Genomic DNA, 26,484 nt, shown 5'->3' on the forward strand with positions numbered 1-26,484 from the left:
TCCTTCTCTTGTTTCTCTTGGTGAGAAGGAAGAATAGATTCCTCTGTTTATTAAAGAAACTAGTTTTTTAACCCTTCTCTCTTTCCTTTTCCCTTCTTTTTAATCGTTTAATCTCAACGAAAAGATCCTTGAGAAAAGAAAACGGGAGGCAGTGAGACTTTGGCAACACAGGAAAAAGAGCCTGAGAAAGTCCCTGCAGGAAAAGAGCCACATCCATCACGGCTCCAGACCTCCTCTCCTCATCTCACTCTCTGTCCCATTCTCTCTTTACCTGATCTAGAAACAATGGCCATTTCCTGCTACTGAGTCTTGAGACTGGAAGCTGGAATGACAGAATGAATAATCATGAGAGAGAGAGAGCGAGCGTGAGAGACTGTTCTGCAAGGAAAGAAACAAGTGGCTCTAAAGCTGACGTCACCTTTGTGTATGTGTGAGCTCGCTCGCACACATGTGCTTCCATGCATTACTTACATATGTTTTGATGGTCAAAATAATTTATTAACAGAACTGTACAAACATCCTCACGACAGACCACACAATGAAAAGCATGGGTAATTTTTAGAGTGTTCTGGATATATCCTAAACTTTCCACGGCCATGAAAGGCTTTTGAAATTGTGTTTTACACTCCTGGAAAAGTAATAAAAAAAGTAATTGAAGTTTCATTAACAAAAACACATTCTTTAGTTATTCTCTGCTCTTACATATTTCTTCAGCTAGATTTTATAGAGGAAATTTGTGATTTGCCTGATTTGTGATGTGAATTGTTCTTTTGATTCCAGTTGTTTAAACGAATCAATTGAACTGATTCACAAATTTGTTTTAATGATTTTGTTGTGTGCCAGTTTCTAAAAGTCCTTGTCCATATACCCATACAGTAAAATGTGCAATCTTTTTAAATCGAGTAAGTGTGGGAAGTGTGCACAAAAAAAAAAAACGTTTACATGCATGGGAAAACTTTTGTGTTGCCATGGGGAAAAGTAGACATAAACCAGATCACGGTAACAAATGACCACAGAAGTTTGTCTTGCATTTGCAAACATTTTCATGTGAGCATATGGAAGTGTCAATGTTTTTTTCTGCACAATAGGAGCCCCTCACTTTAGGGGAAAATGACTGGAAAGATCATATATGTTCATTAGGCGCAGTATTTCAAACGGAAATAGTCTTACTTGCTCTTCGTTAGTCGTGTTCCACAAGATGTATGTGCTTCTACAAATATTAGATAATACATAAATACTCTAAAGTAGATAGCCATCGCCGAAAGAGTTTGTAAAGGACTCTGGGAAGTGAAAAACTGGGTGTGGACAATGAATACTGTGACGCAATATCAAGCTCTTTTTAAATGCCTGTTAGCCTCATTCCTTGCATCCTCAAAGACCCCCTTAGGACCCTGCCACACTCTTTGTACAACAAACACACACGCACAATGAAAGTTCCTCATGTTTGACTGATGTCCTGCATCACAGTTAGATGTGATTGATACATTATATCCATCACCTCGGCTGTCCGGTGCACAGTTTGCCATTGCCTTCTCAGTCTCCACTCCCTTTTTCATGCGGCGTGTGACTGTCACTAAACCACCCTTTTGTTTCTCACCTCGTCCGTCTCACTGACGCTCAATGAATCAGGGTTTTAAAGTGGGCTGGGGTTTGCATTTGCACATGCATGTCTGCTCATGTCAAACACTCATATGAATATCGTTATGATCTGAGAAGCAGTTTGAAGCTGTGTATGTGTGCTGTTGTCTTCAGGTAATAGTGTCACAAATATTTTGTCAATTTTTTTCTTCTCCAAAGCTTGAAGGTTTTGCTCCGGGAGGATCATACTATAATTATGATAAGAAAATGGTGAAAGATTTGGGTTTATTGTATCGCTGTGAAACATAAATCAATTTGTAAATAAATGTAAATTAATTTGAACCATTCTCTCAATGAAAATAAGGTATCTATAGGCTATATGTGCAGATTTTATCTTCTCTGGGATAAAATAGCTTAAAACCGGATAAGTTCTAGAATACATTTCTTAGTAACTAAAACCCACAGCTTCACTAGTAGAGAGACGCTGTCAGGTAGAGTTAATTCACACGCAATCGTGTGTGTGTTTAAATGCCTATACCATATTTTGGGGAAGCTAAATCTGACAAACTCTTAATTGTAAAAATGTAAAAAAAATTCAAAAGACAATAAGAGCTGAATTTCAGTAGGCAATAAGAGCTTAAGTACATGGTGAAAACAATTAATTAAACAAATTTATTTTGAACATAAATTAATATTTCTAATGTTTTACATGATTTAAAAAATAAATAAAACTAATTGTCAAAACTTGGCTGTATGTGTCTATGTATGCAATCTCAACATGCTGTGGTCTAGTTATTGACCGCTGGGGTCAGGTGTGATTGACAGCTCTATTAAGGCTGAGAGTCAATGTGACACTTACATTCTAAATGGAGGAGTGAGAAGTTTCACCTTCTATCACCTCACAGTGACACGGAGCTGCTTAGCGCTGACACTCTCCGCGACACTCTTTTGATCACTTTAAAGGATGCCCTTTAACCCACCGCTCTGACACCAACTCTGTATTATACACGCTCACAAACAGCAGAGCGGCCATAAGTAATACATCTATAAAAAGATTCATTAAAGATTTATAATACAGCAGTCATTCTGAAGAGTGCAATAGTGGACACATTTCTAGCCCGTAAGACCACATGAACTGAAGAGCTGACAGATTCGAAAAGCAAAAAAAAAAAAATGGTGTAAAACTGTGAGCCGAGTGTCTCTTTCAAGTGTAGTTATTTAACAGCGACCGGGTGAATTATTATCACAGATTTTGATCATACATCATAGCTTAAAGAACATACAGGTCAAAGGACAGTGCCAACATGATGGATGTAGTATGTCTGGGAATTTATTTGTCCTAATGCATTACGGAGCCCTGCACATGACACACAGGGGGGAAACAAGATATATTGACCTCAAATTAAGGACTTGTACCTACAACTAAATTTGTTCCCTCGGCTACAACTGAACTAAATTCAAACGAGGGAACAAGTTAGAACTATATAACCATGATTTAACTAAATAAAGTGAAGCAATGAATTGCTGGGCTCCGTACTGCATACCTTAAGAACATACTTCAGTGGTCAAGAAGTACTTTTTTCTTTGTACGTACTCTGAAAGTACACAATTTCATATGCAAAAACAGTTTACAGTCTCACTCTTCAAGAAGTCAGCTAAAGAAACTTGATTTTGATGTGCTTATTAGCCAAGTGCAGCAGGTCAAAATAGAAAGCAACAGAGGCATTTGGTGAAGACAGCTTGTGTTCAGGGGTTCGAGTTGGGTGTATAAGAAGTGAGGTACTTTGGCTGATATTTTTGGGTAGCTTGAGTGTGTGAGCACCTCTGACCTTCAGTATGTAGGTGGCAATTCATGGGGTGAGACAGCTGCTGCCGGTGTGTGTGTGTGTGTGTGTTTATTTCTTTCTTGCGAACCTACATATACAACTCTAGCATTCCAGCCCTACCACAGATACACACACATGCATGGACAAACACATCCATCTAAACTAGAAGTGGGTGGTAATAGTGACTTGATGTTGACCCGAATGTGACCCTCAGTCACTCTCTCCTCCCTAAACTGGGCTCATTTGCGTAGGATGCTCCCACCACTCGTTCCCACGTATCTGCAGCAGATAACAGTTTTATCTCTTCCAGTGCAACACACACACACACACACTACATCTACACCTGTTCAATCTAATGTGTCATGCTAAAATGAGACCCCTCTGACAACAACAACAATAGAGATTACACAAATTCAAAAAAATCAAGTTATAGATGAGTTTTTGTGTTGAATTTAACACGACCCCTGTTGCCCTCAGTAACTTAACACCCTCAAACCCTGCATTTTCTTAAAAAGTAATTATTAATGATAATTATGATTATCATCAATAGATGACATTCCTGTGTTGTGTGTAGCTCAGTCAGTTGCTCACGTTCCCCATCTGCCTGTCACACACTCTCACACACTCTCATCACAGGTGATCTCTACCATCTGTTGTCACCAGTCAAAGTTGCTAAGATATGCAAAGTACAGAAATGGCAACACACTGACACTCATTCACACACATATATTCAACATGAGGGCCTTGAGGACAGACTGAAAGGGTAGTATGCAATTAAGTTGTACAATATCTATGTTGTGGCATGTTAGTTGATTAAAATAAGACAAAATAGCTAACCTGATAGCTGTTTCCTATAAGAAAATATAAGTTTTATTTTGGATGAGCCCAAAAATCATAAAAAAATTAAAAAAAAACATTTTGCAGTATAAAGGTAGCTATTACCAGGGGCACCTTATGATAACTAAGGACCATGGGCTACAGCATTACAGTACTACAGCATTACAGTATTTTTTATGTATAAGAAATAAAAGAAAAAAGCTTTCCAGTCGAAATGTATACATTTACATTACAACACTATGTATGCTGCGTAAAAATATGAGACAAATATAGGTGAATTTTCAAATTCACTCTTTGCCAGTAGGTGGTGCATGTGGAAAAGCATAATTATAGCAGTTACGCAAACAAAGCATCAATGCTTTTATAAACACTACATTTTAGGCATTAATATATGGAGGTAATATGAAAAGAAAATGCCATCAAAACTTTCCTGGCCGAAAAGTGCATTTACTGGTACCGCTTCTTCATGATATAAACACCATAAATTATACAAAATATTTATTATCTATCAGCAGTAGATCAAAACAATCACTTGGCATAAATGTGGGCAATTTGGTGATTGCAAACTGCTCTATAAACGCAAGCACGTAGAATGCACAACAGCACAGCATCTTTTTTTTTGAAACGTACAGTGCTTATTAAATCATAGCCTTTTAAAGTTTATTATCACATTGAAGTATTTTTTCTGCCCCCAGATTTAAAACCTCCAGAAATTAAAATTGAGACTTTAAAGCATCACCGATGGAACACAGCGATTCAACCCTCACTCTTGCACTGAATGACGTAACAGAAAACTCTAGTTGTCCAGTCCGGTTGCATTAGAAAATGTATGGGCGTGAGTTCATTTTATAGAATGCTGTTGTCACTGCTGAAACTCCCATATATGCAAAGAATTATTTGAAAAATCAGATTTTTGCGCAGACAGTAAGCCCCTTCCCAGTGTAGGCCTCCTTCAGCCCATGGAAGCCCGTGCTTTAATGCACCCTTGGCTATAACAGGTTAATAGATGTAAGAAATAAATATGCAATAACAAATAATTCCAATAAAGAATTTATTTCTGCAATTCGGTATGCAAATATCACACTGACTTCATTGCCGGTTACATTTTGAACATTAAGGGGTTGTTCAAACATAATGCGTTTTTGAATTGCACTCCTAAGACTGAACATTACATTCAGGCAGTTCAAGTTGTTGACAAAGATTATTAAAAATTTAATGTTTGAGGAAACTCACAAGCACTGTAGTAAATTGTTTGTTGTTTGAGATCTTTATTTTATAAACAAACTCAATCAACCTCTGATTTGATTTGTGTTAGAAGATTTGCGACTGTTAAGCTGCAGTATTGCTGAACTTTACTGACCTGAGGAAACTGTCCAGTGTAAAATGGATGTGTCAGTATTTAATGAGTTCTTGTAAGCACTGAACCAGTTGTGCGTGTTTACGCTGTGGCTGCAATTCCGGGATTTCTGCCCGAACGTCACAAGGAAAGCTCCTGCACAAAGGTGGCTAACACACAGATAAAAACGCTCACATTTGTGAAATATACACACGTAATGACCATGTGTATATTCACATGTGTTTAATTTAGCCTATAGTGTATGACATAATAGAAGATCAGTAGTTTTCCTCCGAGATTTCTCAATTATATTATATTAGATTACAAAAATATTGTAATGCAATTAAAATGTTTCTTTTATTTCAATAGAATTTTTATTTTCATTAAACATTTTTAAATACTGAGACACAATTGCATAACACTTATGTTTATTTTTTGCAGAAAGGTTTTATACCTTTTATGACTGCTACACACACACACACACACACACGCTCTCATCTATTGTTTTCTTTTTGCTATTGTTTACAACTGCTTTGTGTCTCACGGTGGGAATCTCTTGTACATAGAATAGAGAGTTGGGGAAAATGACAGGAAAGGAAAGAGACTTCTGTCATTTTGTGTGACCATCATATGGTCCATGTGCTTATTTAATTACTGGACGCAAGCCAGAAAGATTTAGGTGTGATGTGATGTGATGATAACAGCATGCACAAGAAACAAGCGTCAGAAACAAGCGAACACACAATTACATCACCTGAGACAGCAACACTCTCTCTCACACACAGACACACGCAGAACAATAGTCACAGATTTAGAATACTGTGGGAAAAAGATTACAAACGTACTGTCCAACCAGCACACACACGGTATATCCTCCCCACCCATTACAACACCAACCATCACTCCAGAGTCACTGTCCTGTCTTCAAAAGACAGTTTATGCCAAAGCTATGGGCTGCAAATGCAGTCTCCAAAACCTTTTCTGATCACAAAGACACAGCCGATGGGCATCACAGTCAGCTCTAACAAAAGTTTACATTTTGCATATGTTTTATAGCAGCATTTGTTTGCTGCGTGGCCTAGGTCTCACATCAGTTCATTTATGCAAATTTGTGTATTTCTGAATTATGATATTAGGAGTTGGTCTAATGTGTGTATGCTCTGTGCATTGTGTTTTGAAAGTGTTATGATAGTGAAAACTGGACAGAATCCCCAAATGTGTTTTTGTCAGCCTGTGTTGGGAGGGTCAAGCAGTGTTATATGTGATTCAGGAAGGTCGGTGTGTGCTAAAATAGCCCGGCCTTTGTGGTTTAAAGGAAGTTATACAAAAGGAGGGACCTGAGAACTGACAGTGAAGTCAGAACAGACAATGACACACACGTAATATTGAACAAAACCTGCAAATCTGCATGGAAATGCATGACATGACAACACTTGTACTTTTTGTGTAGAGCTACAATCTTCATCTGTGTGAAGTATATATAATGTGTAATTTAATGCATAATATGATTTCAGTTGAATTAAGTAGCGATTAAATTAAATGTAAAATATGGAAAGAAAAGTGTCTGTAAAATTGTAAGTGTCTGTATTGAGTCGGTAAGATTTTTTTTAACCAAGGCTGCATTTATTTGATCTAAAATACAGTAAAACAGTAACATTGTGAAATTACAAAAAAAAAAAGTACTTTGTTCATGTAATGGCAAAGCTGGATTTTTGTGCAACCGCTGCAGCACAAGTGTCACACACAAAAGTCACTGAGAACACACATTTATCAATATATGATGGAGAAAGATCCTTGGGTAAAAATTTACAATTCAATATTAGACGTTTAACAAAAGTAAAGCCATTTACATGCATTATACGGTGAAATTGTTTTTCAATTGAAGCTTGACTAGCAAAATCCGTCCATTAAGAGAAAGTTTTTATTAATTAATTGCCGATTTTCAAAATAACATCCAGCCTGGCTTGACATCTCCATGTTGAATTACGGTAGTTTTATTAACCAGTTTTAGTCAGCACACAAATATAGTAACAGATTCAAATATGAACATGGTTCTCAAAACGCTGCCCTCTTTCACTTTCCTTCATTGCAAGGCTTCTGTCATTCACACCCCCACTGTGATGTCACCATCTGTAGCCCTAGACCTGTCTGCCACCAGTGTGTGTGTGTGAGTGAATGCACCATCTGTCCTCTACAGTCTTCCCCTTTACGCTGTTATATATGCTGCTTGTGAGTATATCACTAGCACATCTCACACACATGCATCTCACACCATTAACACTCTCCATTTCATTCATGTACTCAAGGCATGAAACCCTTGAGGCAGTATTACATTTCTCTAATCATGTACATATGAGCCATTAGTCGAGCGCTCATGTTCCTATTGATTCCTTTGAGCATATGTCCATGCAACGTTTCATTCCGTCTTTACAAAGTGTCAGTTTGAGTTCACAGTGTGTATAACCATGATTTATGTGCGTCTTGCTACATTAAAAGCCACTTTCAAAACAAGCATCTTTCTGTTGGTCAGTGCACAAATTCATGTGACCAACTTGAACATGAGTGAAATTATTTAACATTAATAAATATTTCAGGGTATTTAGGCATTTTAGAATTATAATGTACAGTATGAAAATGGATAGGTCTATTCATTTTGAGATTAGCTAAATATCAGCATTTTACAGTGTTATTAAATTATTAGTGTTTTTAAAGATTAACTTTAAGTCAGTGTTAGATGATGAGAAACATAATCTAAGTAGAAAAGTAATAGAAATAAGCATGCACAATTAAATATCCATGTATCGACTGACCCAATAAATAAATAAATTAAAAAGCTATAATATTTACCGATAGCCGAGATGATGCTGATCTCATGCATCCCTAATTTGATTGATTGTTTTTATTAGTACTATGTATTTTTTTATCATGTCATTAGTTTAGCAACATGCTAAATCATTGGAACCTACTGTGAATCATTTTTTTTTTTTGAGGTTTCGTTTCCATTATGCTGCTTTAGAAGCCAGTTGTCTATGAATAGACAATAGACAAAGAGGCCTCTCACACTGGGGTTTTGAACAGATCTCTCCTTTTCTAGTTTAAATCAAATGTTTTCATAAAGGTAGGAAAAAGTTCACAACACAGAAACACACGCTGTGAACTTTTGATTAGTTTTCCACACTCTACTGTACATCAATCACCTCTGCAAACCTTAAGTGTGAAAACGGACACTGTAATAATTGAAAAGTGACATCCTCAGACAGCTCAACAACAAATGGCTGATCAAGGAGCTGCCTGTTGATGGTTGATCAAGAAATGTGTATTTGCGTCTAACAGGTTGCCCGACTCTGTTTCTGCATGCGTTAAAGTTAATCTCCTGTATAATACGATAATAACCCTTAACAGTGTGTCTGAGGATGCCACATCAAACATCAATACTCCCACAGCAGGCAATCTTGGCAATAAGTATAACATGTTAAAATGTGTGTCCTGTGAACTTAAGTGTCAGCCCTGCTTTTGGGACCTAAATTAGCAGTGACACCTGTTGTCGGTTTTATAAACTGCAGCAGGTCTAAACTGGTCTTGGGAGATACACTGGAGAGGAAAAAATGGTACAGAAACCATTTTCACCTGGAAATCGCTAGTAAATTCTACAATCAATTACAAAAGAGACAGCAAGTACATTGAAATATTGAAGTATAAACATGACATTTTGAAGTAGAAAGAATGTTATTGTCTTGTAAAACATACACCAATAATCTGTTTTATTTTACAACTTTAATTTTTATTTTTATATTGTACGCTGGAGCTGTGCCATAGCAAATCTCAAATATAAAAGTTCATTTCAGAGGATTATTGGGGTGGTCACGCTTTAGTCATCAGAGTTTCTATTGAGTGGATTTTCCATGTCCGTTTCTAAATCAAATGGTAATATCCCGTTCCTTTTCCAAAAGCTTAATGAACTCTAAGAACACTGTCAGTGAACAGAAAGCATTACCCTTGAGAACGCCACAAGAGAGGATGTATATTAGTGTGGGTGCGTTTTTAACTTTGCCTTTTACGTTTATTCATTTAGCAGATGCTTTATTAAGAATTTTTTTAATGGCGTACTTTGAGGAACCATTTGCTAAAAAAATGTCAGCTATATCTGAAGGAATAATTTTGGGAACATCTTTATTTAAAATGGTATACTAAATAATGTCTTTTATTTAGTATTCTCTAAATATGCCCACAAAAAAATCTATAGAAGTCACTGTTATGTCCCTATATAGAGAGTTAAGTAAGCGTGTGTGTGACTGTGTGGGAAGTAAGCCGTGAGTTTTTCCGTGGTGTTTTCTCAGCTCCAATCATTACCACTGCGGAAATGCTAATGGCTGTTTGAATAAGAGCAGGTTCGAGGGGGCACTGGGGGCTCAAGGCTTTGTTTGACTTGCTGATCCTGTCTGCCCGGCGGCTCTCAGACGCTGTTGTTTTTAAATTACGTAGGGGATATTGCTGGCCAGGCAAAGATATACAAGTGGAAGCCCAATGCTTTTAAAAACCACGGGAAAAATGCTGAACGTTACAAATTATAAACCCTTGTCTTCAGCTCGCCTCTCGCCACAAATGATTTATGTTTGAAATAATATTGCTACAAATCACTTCTGCGAGGCCTCCGATGGGCCAGCCTGTTTTGGGATTTAGGGGTAATGACGGATTAGACAAAGTCTCGGGTCCTGTTACACTATAGAAACCTTGCATGCGGAGACAAACACTACACTTTTTGAACTTATAAAACCTGTAAACGCATGATATCACTGTTGTTGATCGGCCGTTTCAATGCTTTTAACATTCTTTTAAAAATTGTAAATATGCATAGATAACTATGACCATGATTAAAAATTATATGAGAGCATGCAACTGATTATGAGGTGTATTAAATGGCATTATGAATGTTTGCCAATGCTTTAAAGGGATAATAAAAAAAATAAAAAAAATAAAAATGAAATGAATACAATTTCATTTAAAATTAAATAAAATTTAAATAAAATAAAATGTAAAAATGAAAATAAAATAATAATTTTAATTTAATTAAAAACACAATTAAGCCCTATAGAGACTTTTATTGTATAGACAAAAAAGTTGAAATATGCACCAAAATATCTTTGTTTTTTGTGTGTTCCACAGAAGAAAGTCATACAAATTTGGAAAGACGTGGGGGTGAATAAATTAGAGCATTTTTTACTTTTGAGTGAACTATCCCTACTTGTATAGCTTTTTAATGTAGTATACATACGGACTTAAAAAGTGCTACCAAAACGAATTTTGCCCTCCTGCTTTCTCACGGATTATTATGACCATAAACTTTAATATCTTCTTAAAGGGCGCAGAGTATTTCATTAGAGTGGAATGTCCAGCTACTCAACGGAAGAGCGCTCTCACTAACATGATAAAGGATGTGTTTTGGACAAACCAACTCAGCCGAGCAGAACCACGTACGTACCTAATTATCTCTCGCCGCACCATTACATCCAGGAATCTAAACAGAAGAGGTGAAATATGCATCATCAGATGGCATTAGAAAGACAATAGCATATGTATGGGCGCTGCCAGAAAACGCACAAGCAGCTTATATAGCTTATATTTGAACATAAATAGTACTTATCAGCTGGATTGAGTTTTCATACAAATAAGACAGTTGATTAAACCTAAATTATGCATAGCAGTATCTACTGAAGACCATAGTTAAACTCACCATATAAACAGATGAAGAGTAGTAGCTAGTAATGTTAAATTAAAATACAATGCAATTTGTTAAATAACTGAGACTATTAGACTAACAAACTGAGAACTTAAGAAAGGTTGATAAGAACCAATATTCCCCCCGTTCTGTATAACTCTGTCATTCATTTTTGGCTGAACAGTGAAAAACATTTTATTACCATCTAAAAGTCACAAAATTGCTGTAACACAGCACTGCAAATAGCTTTAACAGGAACGTAAAATGTGTTTGTGTGTGTGTGTTCACCTCACTACCCACACACAGTCCCCAAGTGCAAATGGACACTCACAATTTTACTGCAGAGATTTATTGCCCTCTCCTTATTTCTCTTTCTCTGGTTGGGTTGGGAAACATCTGGAGGTTACAATAGCCTCCACAAACTCCACCAAATCCTTAATCCACAAACACACACGCACTAATTACAGTGAGTGACACTGCCAGTGCTGTTGTCAGTTCTTTTTAATGGGCCAATTGTGGATGTCACAATTTATAACATCATCAAAATGGAACCAGCATATCCTGTCCAGCTCAAGACACCATGCAGAGATTCAAAGTTATATGATTTTAATTTTTCTACAGACATAGAGAATTGTGATTCTACTTTCATACAATGTTTTCATGTGGTCAATATCCTGAAACTTTGTTAATTTCCAGTTTTGGCATTTATTTGGCATACATTTAAGATGTAAGGTTTCTCACCAAAGGTTACAGCTGTGCATTTTGGATTTATCATGACAGTAATTAGTGTTTTTTTGTTGTTGTTTTTTTAATCTGATGCATCAGGGGAAGTTCACTTAGCTTGATTTGCATTTAATTGCATGCACTGTGTGCATTGTTTTAGCGTCTGCTTCACTAACTGGATTATGCACATTAGGTAATGCTAACACGCTCACAAAATCTGTTTTGGTGCAAAGGTGTTGTTTAGTGATAGGAACACTGAAATACTATATGCACAAAAGTGGCACAAATGTTAAGTGGCTTATTTGTCAGTTTGTTGCAGCATAACTCCAGAGAATTGAAAGTTGAGATCTACACTCTCACAAATGTGTATTTCTGTTCCTCTCCTTCGTTTCTCCTCCAGTCACGTTGACCCTATAAGTGAGATGGATGGTTATGATTATTCACAGAGAGCACAGGAAGAACAGAGCTCTCCATTGGTGTGCCGACTGCCAGTGGCTATCCTAAACAGATCTGAAATTCAGAACTGTGGTTTCATTCTGTTCAGACATTGGCCTGGGAGAAAAAGTGAAAAAGACAGAGAGAAAGCGAGATCAAGGTTTGATTGCTGAGTGGTAACATCCACAGGTTAAGCTCTGGCCTCTAACATAACAGACCAAACCTAATCATGGCGAGATCGTCTGTTTTTCAAAGCACAACAGCACCGTTACAGATTTCAATCAGCACTTGGGGACACCAGCAACACAAAACAGCCTTTTTGATTAAGACTGATTCAACAGATTGAGGAAATATGAGGGTTTGGAGTCGTTCTGTTTAAATGAGATTCTCAGCAGAAAATCCTGTTTCATACTAATTTGGAGAGCAGTTCTAAAAGTTGTATCACCACTTCCATCTCTCTCTCTCTCTCTCTCTCTCTCTCTCTCTCTCTCTCTCTCTCTCTCTCTCTCTCTCTCTAACTCTAACTCTAACTCTAACTCTAACTCTAACTCTAACTCTAACTCTAACTCTAACTCTAACTCTAACTCTAACTCTAACTCTAACTCTGAACTGAACTGCCTCGCTGTCTTCTATTTACTAACTACCATCTAAGGTTCTAAGCATCCTAACTGAAATAGAACTTCTAAAACAGGCCTATATTAATACAAGATTATGTACCGTTTTTGAGGTACATTTGTGTGTGTGTGTGGAGTTTATGGATTATCTGCACCCCTCAGAAATTTATATTTGTATTTGTATTCAACACTTTTTTCCCCCCAACTATGCAATCAATTATTTTACTTAACTTGTTGCAGTGGGATTACCTTTTCCTTGAAGGAAGGATGTGATGCGGCCTTGGTCAAAGTTATCTTAAAATACAGGTTAATGTTATATTGGCAACCTTTTTTAACAGCTTTTGTGTTGGGAGAACTTTATTATCTTGTTTTATATCTTGTAGGCAGCTCGCTAAATTTTAGAACCAAAGTTACGTCTTCCTCCTCTTCTCTCTCTTTGTGCCTGTTCAAACACACGCACACACTACTGAACATCCACGTTAGCCTTTGACCTCTGAGGTCATCTGATAGAGTTCAGTTTGATCCTCTAATTGTGACACTTGGCATACTCTCTCATGCCTGATCACACTCTTTCTGTCTCAGTCTCTTCCTTTCTCACAAACAAGCACAAACACACACGCTGAGCTCACTGACCTTTTCTGACATACAGTTCCCTATGGGTTCAGTTTATCCTCTAATCTTCGGTTTAGAAAAATCGGATGTGTAATATGGTATAACAGGTCATAGTTAATGGACTGTGTGGATAACATGAACGACCCCAAAGGGCTTCTCAGTTTGCAAAACTACCAGGGTCTTGCAAATGAATGCCAATGCGGTGATGTTGACGTGACATTAATCTTACCCAGTGACCTGAAGTAACGTTCATGAAGATCGCTATGCAAACGTCCGGTCCTGCTGTCTACCGCGCTACACACACTCACAAAAATACACATGGTGTCCAGATTACCCTCAGACAAACACACAATGTTTGATAGGCACAAACAAGCGCTTTATATTCACGGCATTCACTCGTTCTGTGCTTTGTCTTTCTTGTTTTTCTTGCCAGATCATGTTTATTTGCCGGGCTGTGAGGTGAAAGCATGTCTGGTTCTCACTGTGCTGTTGTGCTTTCTTCAGGTCAGCCACATTTTGCTGCTGAGAGCTTGAGCTGATGTCCACTCCGCCATGCCGCGCGCTCACTATTGTTCTAGTGGGAAAAAGTTCACAGATTTCATAATCTACCGGAATCATCCACTCTGAAACGGGTTACATGAGAACCGGCTGCTGTTTTGGTGCTCACAGTTTAAGGTTTGGAGGTATTTGTTGGGTAAATGTTTTCTTTGGCCCAGCTATAAAACATGTTAAAAGACTGTCTGGATGTTTTACTTTATATCGATAGACATCCTCAGCCTTGAGGTGTTAACAATGTCTTGTAGTGTGTGTAGGGAGATTGCCTTCTATTAAAGCTTGTTGTGTTAACCGTTGTACGTGGATGTTTAACACTAAGCCGATAAGACATTAATGCATCTAAACAACAACAGATTTAGCCATAAGGGAATCCTGGAAGACATTATCTGCATGTGCTCCAAATCCTAGCTTCCTTTCTGTTTGCTGCCTATATCGGCAGCGTTATACCTTTCATGAAGTTATAACCTACTTGTTTCAGAACAGTTAGAGAGCATTCAAAAGTATTGTTTGCAAAATTATAAAATGGAATGTTCCCTTTACGTTCACATAAGTTGTTTAAATTTTAGAATAAATATGTGTCTTAGTTTATTGAATTTATATAAATTTATATAATTTATATTGGTGCATTCTGGAATTGCCTTAACCACAAAAGAATCAGCTGTTGTTGTTGTTTTTTAAGCTGAATGAACGCCTGAATGTTTTGTTATAGTTTATTTTTTGATAGACAGAAGAATAACCAGTCCTCATCAAACTGCAAGCTCTGTATGTTCAAAAATGCTTCTGACTGCCTCCAGATCTGGAGGAATCACAGTATATTGGACCTTCCTTGTTTATATCTGCATTTAGTGTTGTCTCTTTTTGAATGGATTGCCTGAATCAGTGGTGTAAACAGGACTTTAGAGTCTTGCTCGGAAGATCCTTTGTCTTAGAGGTTTGTTCTAATGTGTGGCCCTGGTAAACCCCTATGTTATGGGGACAAAATGTCCCCACAAAGATGGCAAAATCTGAAATCCTTGTGGGGAAATTTTGGTCCCCATGAGGAAAAGATATGTTTTCCTTTATTTGTTTCCTTAGTTTGTACAATATAAAAACCATTACTTGTACTGTATAGAGTGAGTCCCCACAAAGAAGTGTGTGTGTGTGTGTGTGTGTGTGTGTGTGTGGTGTGCGTGCGTGTGCGCGTGCGCGTGTGTGGACACAGAAAAGCCAACTCACGCATTGCTGCCAGGTGACACACATCTGTGTGTTTACGACATCTCCTCAGGAGGTCACAGAGATTAATGAACCTGAAATAACTCCTGTTAGCAGGTGAGAGAGGGAAAGGGTTTCCAGGTGTGAAATGGAGGTGGAAAAGAATAGAAGGACAGACGGCGAGATAGAGGAGAGCGCTTGTCATTGGTTAAATGAATTAGTATAGACTATAGAGCTGACTGAGCTTACACTCCACTCCCTGTTATATGCTGTTTGTGGGAGTTTAACTTCTCTCCTAAGAAGTTAGCTAAGTATGACAAAAACATAATTTTAAATTACATTTCAGTGAATTTATGTGACCCTGGATCACAAAACCAGTCACAAGTCGCACGGGTATATTTGTGGCAATAGCCAACAATACATTGTATGGGTCAAAATTATCGATTTTTCTTTTATGCCAAAAATCATTAGGATAAAGATCATGATACATGAAGATATTTTGTAAATTTCCTACCTTAAATATATAAAACATTTATTTTTGTGAGTGAATGCAGCACAATCGCGAACATAAATGGACAACTTTAAAGGCGATTTTCTCAATATTTCGATTGATTTCCTCAGATTACAGATTTTCAAATAGTTGTACCTCAACCAAATATTGTCCTATCCTAACAAAACATACATCAATGGAAACATATTTATTCAGCTTTCAGAAGATCTATACATCTCAATTTCAGAAAATGGACCCATGTGACTGGTTTTGTGGTCACAATATACACTACTGTTTAATAGTTTGGGGTTGTTAAGATTTTCTTTTTTTTTAATAAAAGAAATTGAGTGCTCACTTAAGCTGAATTATATTTTATCAAAAATACATTAAAACAGTTACACTGTGAAATATCATTCATTACAACTTAAAAGAAAAGTTAAAATTTTCTATTTTAAAATACAATTTATTCCTGTGATGGAAAAGCTGAATTTTCAGCATCATTACTCCAGTCTTCAGTGTCACATGATCCTTCAGAAATCATTCTAATATGTTGATTTGGTGCTCAATAAATATTTATCATCAATATTGAAAACATTTGTGCTAAATATTTTTGTGGAATGTTGTGAATTTGTAAACATGGTAGTTGTAAAGTAATAATATTTTATTACTTTATTTATTTAGAGATTTCAACATTCACATAGATAATGCAGAAAACAATATGGCAAAAGAAATCAAAATGGTTTTAAAAACTTTTGATCTGACTCAGCATGTACATGGACCGACACACAATCGTGGACACACTCTAGATTTACTTATCAGTAAGGGTCTAAACATTTCATCGATTGTTATTAAGGATGTAGCACTGTCTGATCATTTCTGTATTTTCTTTGATATATTGATCTCTCCTGCCATTGAAGCTAGATCTGTGTCTGTTAAGAAGAGATGCTTAAATGAGAACACTAGTGTACTATTTATGAAGGCTATATCTTCAACACCAAGCATTTCTGCTGACTCTGTTGATTTTCTCCTTGATTCTTTTAACTCAAAAGTCAAAAGTGTAATTGATGATATTGCTCCTGTGAAGGTCAGGAAGAGTGGTAGACAAAAAGCACCTTGGAGAAACTCAACAGCAGTGCAAAATATGAAAAGACAATGCAGAAAAGCAGAGCGCATGTGGCGGAAGACAAAACTTGTAGTCCATTATAACATCTACAAAGACACCATCCATGCTTTCAATATGGAATTAGGCAAAGCTAGACAGACTTTCTTCTCAAATATTATTAACAGCAACTTAAACAACACACGCACTCTTTTTGCTACTGTAGAGAGACTGACAAACCCCCCGAGCCAGATTCCCAGTGAAATGCTCTCAGACAGCAAGTGCAGTGAGTTTGCTTCTTTCTTCTCTGAGAAAATCAATAATATCAGAAAGGTGATCAGCACATCCCTGAGTTGCACTGGGGTCAGACAGATCAGACCACAACCTGAGAAAGTAGTTACTATGTCTGATTTCAAAGAAATTGATGGCAAAATTTTGGAAGAAACCGTACAGCACCTTAAAACATCAACCTGCGCCCTTGACGCTCTTCCCACATCTTTCTTCAAAAGTGTGTTAAACAGCTTAGAAGCAGATCTCCTAGAAGTGGTAAATGCCTCACTTCTCTCTGGGAGTTTTCCAAACCCCTTGAAAACTGCAGTTGTCAAACCCCTCCTGAAAAAGAGCAATCTGGATAAGACTATATTAAGCAATTATAGACCAATCTCAAATCTACCTTTCATTGGCAAGATCATTGAAAAAGTTGTTTTCAATCAGCTGAACACATTCTTAAGCTCAAACGGATACTTTGACAATTTTCAATCTGGTTTCCGATCACATCACAGCACAGAGACAGCGCTCATAAAGATAATTAACGATATTCGCTTAAATACTGATACAGGCAAATTATCAGTGTTGGTACTACTCGACCTCAGTGCTGCATTTGACACTGTTGATCACAACATACTTCTTGACAGACTGGAAAACTGGGTGGGTCTTTCTGGGATAGTACTAAAATGGCTCAGGTCATACTTAGAAGCGAGAGGTTATTATGTGAGTATAGGAGACCATAAGTCTGAGTGGACATCCATGACATGCGGAGTCCCTCAAGGCTCAATTCTTGCGCCACTTCTATTCAACCTGTACATGCTCCCAATGAGCCAAATAATGAGAAATAACCAAATTGCTTACCACAGCTATGCAGACGACACACAGATCTACTTAGCCCTATCGCCAAACGATTACAGCCCCATTGACTCCCTGTTCCAATGCATTGATGAAGTAAACAGTTGGATGTGCCAAAACTTTCTTCAGTTAAACAAAGACAAAACTGAAGTCATTGCGTTTGGAAACAAAGATGAAGTCCTCAAGGTGAATGCATACCTTCACTCTAGAGGTCAAACGACTAAAAATCAAGTCAGGAATCTTGGTGTGTCTCTAGAGTCAGACCTTAGCTTCAGTAGTCATGTCAAATCAATAACTAAATCAGCATACTATCATCTGAAAAATATTGCAAGAATTAGATGCTTTGTTTCCAGTCAGGACTTAGAAAAACTTGTGCATGCTTTCATCACCAGCAGGGTGGATTATTGTAATGGACTCCTCACTGGCCTTCCCAAAAAGACCATAAGACAGTTGCAGCTCGTACAGAACGCTGCCGCCAGGATCCTGAGCAGAACCAGAAAATATGAACATATCACACCAGTCCTCAGGTCTTTACACTGGCTCCCAGTCACATTTAGGATTGATTTTAAAGTATTATTACTGGTATATAAATAATTTAATGGCCTAGGTCCTCAATACATTGCAGATATGCTCACTGAATATAAACCCAACAGATCACTCAGATCATTAGGATCACATCAACTAGAAATACCAAGGGTTCACTCAAAGCAAGGAGAGTCCGCTTTTAGCTATTATGCCAGCCGCAGCTGGAACCAGCTTCCAGAAGAGATCAGGTGTGCTCCTACAGTAGCCACATTCAAATCCAGACTCAAAACACATCTGTTTAGCTTTGCATTTACTGAATGAGCACTGTGCCACTGTTCGTCCGACTGTTTGCACTGTATTTTATTTTACTTTTTATTCTAAACTGTTTTAATTATTCTTATTTCTTTTGATTATTTTAATTTCTTCTATGTAAAGCACTTTGAATTACCATTGTGTATGAAATGTGCTATATAAATAAACTTGCCTTGCCTTGCCAATATCACTGTATTAACAATTGGAACAATTAGTGTTTTACTATTGCCCCCATCTGGTCTTCTTTGTTTAATATCACTAATATTGAACCATTCTTTACCACTGAAAATATTCTTAAAGAGGAAGTGTGTTATTTCTGCGCCACTAGCATCACCAGACTCTATTTACACTCTCTTGGGAAATCAGCCTACAAGTTGCCTTCTTACAGTTATCTCTCTACACATTAAGCCGGGATAGGAGAAAGTCTTTTAACATCCAAAAACGTGCTCACTTCAGCTTTAAATCTTCAGTCAGTCATCACAAACAGGTTTTTTAGAAGAGTTGGCCAAGCAAAATGGAGTTCCCACATGCATTTCTTACATTACAGTGCACAAGAAAATTGCACTTTAAAATCCTCTCCCCTCAGTTCACTTTTCATTCTTTCTTCACCCTCTCCATCTCTAAATCCCATGACCTGGAGCAGAGCGCAGGGATGAAACAGACTCAAAACACTGACTGGCTCTCTGTGTCAATTAAATACTTGTGCGCTGAAAGAACGAGAGGTAGAAAAACAGAATTGATTGACACTTTAGAGTTAATCCCCATATCAACGACTCCTGGAGAGATGGGATACACTTAGAGCACAGGGGATCACCGACGGGAAAGAGAGAGAGTGAAATGAGGGAAGGAAAAGAGAGAAGATGGGGGAAGGTATCAGAATACATTATGGACACATACACAGGCGTAGACTCATCCATCCATCTTTATTCCCTCCTTTTCTCTGTCCAGGCTTCAGGGGGGATGTACGCTGCTGTCCGTGCCTGAGGTGAAGGCCCCTCGCTGGGCAGAGGATGCAGCAGCAGTGGGCTTGGAGGTCTGGTGGTGTTGCTGGTGTCCTGCTGAACAAAAGGTCTCTATGAGTGAAACACACAACAGCATTTTAATGAGCCACAGTCTGTTAATATTTTAACACTCAGTTAGCACTCTTCCAGACAGCGGGGCAGCAGGGAGTGGAAAGGAAGGTGCTTGGAGAGATGGATAAGTGCAATAAAATGAGCTCGGAACTGCATGAGATGAGTTTTTGAGGTTTAATCACAGTAGATGTCCTAAAGGGTTCAGTCTCTCTGAGACTAATGTGTGTGTAGTGTCTCATTTGTAACTAAATATTGCTGGTTTCATTGCGGAATCCTGTACACATCTACAAAATTAAATTCATCTAAAGTTTGCATGTGGAGGAAAGAAAATGAACTGGAATTAGAATCAGGCTTAGGCTAGAATTACAAGTAGAAATAGTCAGAAAGAAAAAAGAGAAGGCAGAATAAAGGTAAAATTATAGTTGTTTGTCTCTAAAGGGATTAGTAGAGGAAGTCACTTACCCATCAGCCCCTGCGTGGTAGAGTGAACGTCCACCGGTGTGGAACGCTGCTCTTGAGACACACCCACCAAAGAGGATCATGGGATTCTAAATCCACAACAATGATGAATGAAGCTGAGTCAAATTTTTGAACAAAAATAGATACCGATATATATTTTTGTGCTGGATTGGAAAAAGCTGTTTAAAATTTGTATATATTACCAGTTAAGTCTTCTTTCTTTCTTTCTTTCTTTCTTTCTTCTCTTTCTTTCTTTCTTATTCTTTCTTTCTTTCTTTTTTCTTTCTTTCTTTCTTTCTTTTCTTTCTTTCTTTCTTTCTTTCTTTCTTTCTTTCTTTCTTTCTTCTTCTTTCTTTCTTTCTTTCTTTCTTTCTTTCTTCTTTCTTTCTTCTTTCTTTCTTTCTTTTCTTTCTTCTTTCTTTCTTTTCTTTTCTTTCTTTCTTTCTTTCTTCTTTCTTTCTTTCTTTCTTTCTTTCTTAATAGTAATAATAATAACAAATAATTATAAATAATATAATCTAATAAATTACTATTAAAATTAATTATTATTATTGGCTTTTTAAAATCTTATATAGGACACGTGGAGGCAGAAAATTAAGGTATAAAGAAAGATGGGAAAGGTCGGGATTTACACTTTTTTTCCTCACAAGTCTGTAAACGTTCCACAGTGTTGCAATTGGGCTACTTAGACACTGTTGCAGCGGGTTGTTGTTTAAGGCTACATTTACACGTGGACGGCTATTTTCATAAACGGACATTTCACCCCTCTCTGTTTTCAAAAATAACATCGTGCACACCTGTCAGTTTTCAGAAAAGTGTTCGTTTACAGAACACAAACCCGTGTATATGCTGTCAAGAGCATGCAATCCTGTAGGTGGCAGTGTAACGAGAAGCTCAAGCCCACGTAAGCCAATCAGAATCCCTAAAATAGTCACATACTGTGACGTCGTCTGTCTAAAACTCTGTTTTTCTCAGTTTACGTGCAAACAAAGTTTTCAGAAAGTTTTCAGAAAGAATCGTTTTCAGAGGCGAATTCTCCGTTTGTGTGTAAACGAAGGGCACAAACGAAGAGAAATGTCTCCGTTTTACAAAATAACCATGTACGTGTAAACGGCGCCTAAGTCTGCGAGTTGAAACGACTCGCCCCCCGGTACGAGATTGGGTTAATTTTGGCCTCAATTGGGTTGGTTTTGATTAGCAATTGGGTTGGTTTTGATTAGCAATTGGGTTGGTTTTGTTATGCAGTCCTGGCAAACCTGCTTTCCACAGAACAGACTCATCCTTAATTTTAAATATATTTGCTAAAATTATATTAAAATAAAATAAAAAAGATCATGAGCAACATACACATTTTTTGACTGGTACGGCAACATTACAAAATGTAAAGTTGTTGCCTTATTAATGGCTCTTTCGCTGCTCCAGATTTTCTCTTGATTGACAAAACACAGCATTAGTATTGAAGCTCTTTCAGAAGTGAAAATATTTATCTTAGTCTTGTCTGTAATCCATCCCTCTGGTTTTTGTTGTTTTCAGGTTAAAGTTGAGATGCCTCTTTTGTCCTCACATGTCACAACACTGTTTAACCAGCAAGCTGCTGCAGACAGGCCTCATGGGAATGCCTTCCCTATACCTGTGCTAAAAGCTTTTCCTTCAGGTGTGTGTGTGTGTGTGTGTGTGTGTGTGTGTGTGTAACCTTTGACAGCACTGGGGTTCAGATGTGTTAACACTGACTCTCTCACTGTGTTTGAAAATAGTTAAAGCGAAGGAGAAGAAAGGAAAGAAAGGAAGAAAGAGGAAAAAAAACAGAGGAAATCAAGGGGACAGACCCTTGGGCAGACGCTTTTTTTCCCTCCGTTCAAAGGAGCCGCCGATCAGCCGGAGACTTCAAGTGAAACCTGATAATGTTAGTGGTCAGAGAAACATTTACAGGTGGCATACACATTACTCTCTGTTGCTTGTCTCCCCCCCGCCCTTTCTCCTTCTCCGAGACAGAAAATCTCAAACACCTTTTCTTTCCTCGGGAAGACTTTGTTCTGAAGTGCTCTGGGATCATTGTTGTGGCTCTCCTTCAAGCGTGTTTCATTTTAAACAGTTTCCTCTCTGTGATGCTCTCCGATATGCTCCTCTCTCTGAGAAGGCCGATAAACAGACAAACTATTTAACCGGCGAAAGACAAGGGATTTTTAGTGTGATCGCAAGTCAAAGCCATATGTTCTCCTCTCTCTTTCTCTCCCCCTCGCTAATGAGTTGTATTTCTCAGCTCCTCTGCGGATTAGGCACGCAAAAGAAAGAGTGAAGTAAAGAAAAGATCCAATTGAGAGACGGCGAGGTCCGCCGAGCTCAATGGGAGAGAAAGGAAGCCGGTGGTGAGAAAAAAGGGGCGAGAGGTAGAATGGCATGATCTGCAGGGGGCAGACCCTCACTCCAGGACCTTCCTCTCTTTCTGTCATCTCTTTTCCCCCCTGTCCTCCTCCGCTCTGCCTTTGGGATTCAAATGCCGTCTCATTAGTTTTTATTGGATTGAAATGTTTCGCGAGGTCCGCGTTCACGTAGGGTTTGGTGGTGGGATTCGAGAGGCTAAGAGTGCACCAAATAAGTTGTATCCTTTTGCCTTTCTTTCGCTCGGCTTTTCACAAGCTCATTCCCATCCCTCCTTCTGCGCCCGCTAATTGTGCTGTCGTCTTCACGCTTCGATTTGCGGTGAAACCGCTTAGAAGTTAAAATAAAGGAGCCGTTTTCTCTCTCTCTACTCACTTCAGTCCTCTGTTTGTGCTTTTTTGAGTGCAAATTGATGTGTTTGACTCTCACGAGAGACGAAAGGAATGGAGGGTCGTTTTAAATATTTATTTCATGTCCAGCTTATAAACACAGTACAAAAATGTGGTGCTATATATAATTATATATGCATGTCAATTATTTTACTCACCAAACACAGAACAGCATTCTCTAAACTGCAAGTGCCCAATAATTTGGAGATTAAAAAATTAGTGGATATTTGTTTAATAAAAAAAGTATATTTACTTCACGTAAATTTGAAATGGAGACAAATATTACATCCATGAAGTGTTTATTATTTTTAGCCAGTTGATATTCACGCCCAACCCCCCCCCCCCCCCCCCCCCCCCCCCCCTTTTTTTTTTTTTTACGAAATAGTGTCCTTCTCTTAAGGTTCTTTGCTTACAGGGTCAGTCTCCTGCTATTGTGTTGTTTCCTGTGCTGGCTCCTGTTATCAGTGGAGATCTGCCTCTGTAGCTTTCTACAGCCTGGGACGAAAACACAAAGAGCCAACACACACACACACACACTTTCCCAGGCTTACCCTAGTTCAAAGTAAATTAGCCATGTGTGTCTGAGACATCTTACTGTTCTCAAATCTGATTTTCTTATGGGTGTTTCGTCTATTGTCCCTTGGACTTTTAGGAAATAGACTCTCTTAACACACTTTTCACACTATCACTATTTACAGTGTACAAAGTTGAAAATACAGTCATCTCAAGAGTATGATGTATTGTGTTTACTAACATTATTGGATATGATGGAAATGACTGTGATGGAAATTTGTTTAGATTATTTAAAGGTTGTAATTCATACTTTCTTGATGCGATTTTCATATTTTAGGATAAGGGTAAAATAATATAAGGTGTATGTAAGGGTTAATGCCCGACGAGGTGTCCATTGTCAGGTTATGGACGACGGCGAGGTGTGAACCGGCCGACGGCGCAGCCGGAGGACGGTTACCTCCGCCGAAGTCCATTAAAACCTGACAATGGACAACCTCGTCGGGCATTAACCCGCTTATACCATGGTCACTTGCCAAATAACACATTTTTAAAACATTAGTTTATATTTTAATTAGTTTTACAATCGAAATCTAAAGTTACAAGTTACAAACAATAACTTGGTTTCCTTGGTTACGCCTGACAGTTTATTTAGGTGTCCTCTATCACTTTTTAACGGACACCCTGCAGCCAATCAGAATCGAGTATTCACCCAGACCATGGTATATAAATATATAAAATAATAGCAAATGTTGAAGCATGGCAAAAAAAAAGTTGTTTCCATGGGACTTTCCATAATGATTCTATACTGTACAAACTGTAATATTCTATCCCCTAAACCTACCCATCACAGAAAACTTTTAGCATTTTTACATTTTCAAAAAAAACAAAACAAAAAAAAAACATTAGCATTATCTAAGCAGTTTTTTTTTTCATGGGGACCAAACATGTCCCCCAAAAGGACAAAGGTTTTTGGTATTACCATCATTGTAAGGATATTTTGTCCCCATAATGTAGGGAATACCTGACACACGCACACACACTCACAATCATTTTAAAAACAAATGCTAACAAAAGTATTTGAGGAAACCCCCATATGATGAAATACTAATATAGAATTGTACATACTATATTGATCTCTGTAATGCCTTTTCATTATAAATGTCCATATGTGAGCTCAGTGTGGGCATGGGTAAGACATGGACAAAGGCCTTTTCCTTACAAAGATAACAAACACACACACAAATACACACAAAGATAACACCCCTCCCCTGCCAAACTGCCCCTCGACCTCCCCTCTCGCCCCCAAATCTACCCTCATTGTCACTAATCCCATCCCCAGATGTTATCAGCTGTGTGTGTGTGTGCCTTATCTGCTGCATTGGTTATCTTAGAATAGGTCAAAACAGCAGAGTGCTGCTACCGGTTACTTTCACCTCAGGTTAAACTCAAGCGTGCTTGCAAGCGGACAGACACACGCATTTAATCATCCCAGTAAAGTGTTCCGATTCTTTCCGAAAATTACGCCTGATCTCTGCGGCATTCATCAGACCCCCATTATGACGTTACTTCGCACTCGTTCTCTGGGATTAAACCCTGAGAACTGATTACTTGTTTTTTGTTCTCACGTCCACTCACCCTTGTTTTCTTTTCTTTCTTTCTCTGGCTAATAAGGATGACATGACCTAATCTAGGATCAGCGCTCTTACCGCACAGTTTTCTTGACCTCCTCTCTTCTTTTAGTCTTTCGCCTCATTTTCTTTCCTTCCCCCAACATCCTCTTAATCAGCTCACTTTCCCTTGTTCTTCACCATCCACTTTTCTATATAGTCTCTCTTTCAATTCCCTCACTATTCAAACAATATAATTGGTCATATGCTAGGCTAACATGTGAATTAGCTAATTGGCCTTTGCTGTTCTGTCTCATATGTTCGTCCATCCGTTCTTTTCTCGTTCTTTGTTACGTCTTAGTCACCCTGTGTGAGAAACTGAGCGCTTGCTGAAAGCACGCTAACTCTGTTTTGTTTCTCTGTAATGAATTAGTGTATGTCTAGGAGCGACGGTATATCCTGACTCTTGTTATTCAACTCTCATTTTGTTATTTTTCTCCTGTGTAGCGTGTGATTGAAAGCGCTAGCTTTCCTCCCTCTCATGTGAACGAGGGATGACATAGAGCTACATGAACCTTGCTGGCGGGAGGAAGGAAAATCAGACTAATACGGTGGATAAATACACAGAGCAGGTGTTGAACGAAAACAGTCATTAATATAATGCCACGTGTTTGATTTGGCTTATGAGTATGAGGTTACACTGCCACAAGATCTTAGTTAGTCAATGTGTATGTGAGTTTAAAACAATGAAACAAATGTGATGACGTTGCTTTGGATCATTTGTCTGAATAGGCAGAAAAATATAGAAACAAATGCCTCTTTTTTTTCTTTTTTTCTTACCCAAATACTTTTTTTAAACTTGTTTTGTTTTCTGTCTTTGGCGCTCTTCTTGACATTGTAACACATATTTATGTGAATTCTGAATATGTCAAACATTCATTGTTTATATCTACATTTGTTTCAAAGTGTAAACTTTACACACCCAGAAACAATTCCTGCAGATCTTTTGACAAAAGAGAGATTTCTTAATCTTCAGCTTGCATGTTCTGGTAGAGCGATATCAGATCAACTGCACATGCAACAGATGGACTGT

At 38.0% G+C, this 26,484-nt stretch overlaps 1 protein-coding gene across 10 annotated transcripts in view; it reads left to right on the top strand.

Moving 5' to 3' along the window:
* arhgap15 (Rho GTPase activating protein 15) overlaps positions 1–26,484 on the top strand; it is an 84,077-nt gene that overhangs the window by 8,388 nt on the left and 49,205 nt on the right. For 4 of the 10 annotated variants that reach the window (XM_079619881.1, XM_079619890.1, XM_079619886.1 and 1 more), the window contains 3 exons: positions 19,920–20,040; positions 22,037–22,157; positions 22,258–22,406. The exons of 2 other annotated variants lie outside the window; for them this stretch is intronic. The gene's annotated coding sequence lies outside the window, so the exon portion shown is untranslated. The remainder of the gene's footprint in view (positions 1–19,919; positions 20,041–22,036; positions 22,158–22,257; positions 22,407–26,484) is intronic. 4 more of the 10 variants (XM_079619885.1, XM_079619891.1, XM_079619889.1 and 1 more) reach the window with 1 other exon arrangement.

The sequence above is a fragment of the Phoxinus phoxinus genome (assembly GCF_949152265.1).
Source record: "Phoxinus phoxinus genome assembly, chromosome: 7".
Taxonomy (NCBI): domain Eukaryota; kingdom Metazoa; phylum Chordata; class Actinopteri; order Cypriniformes; family Leuciscidae; genus Phoxinus; species Phoxinus phoxinus.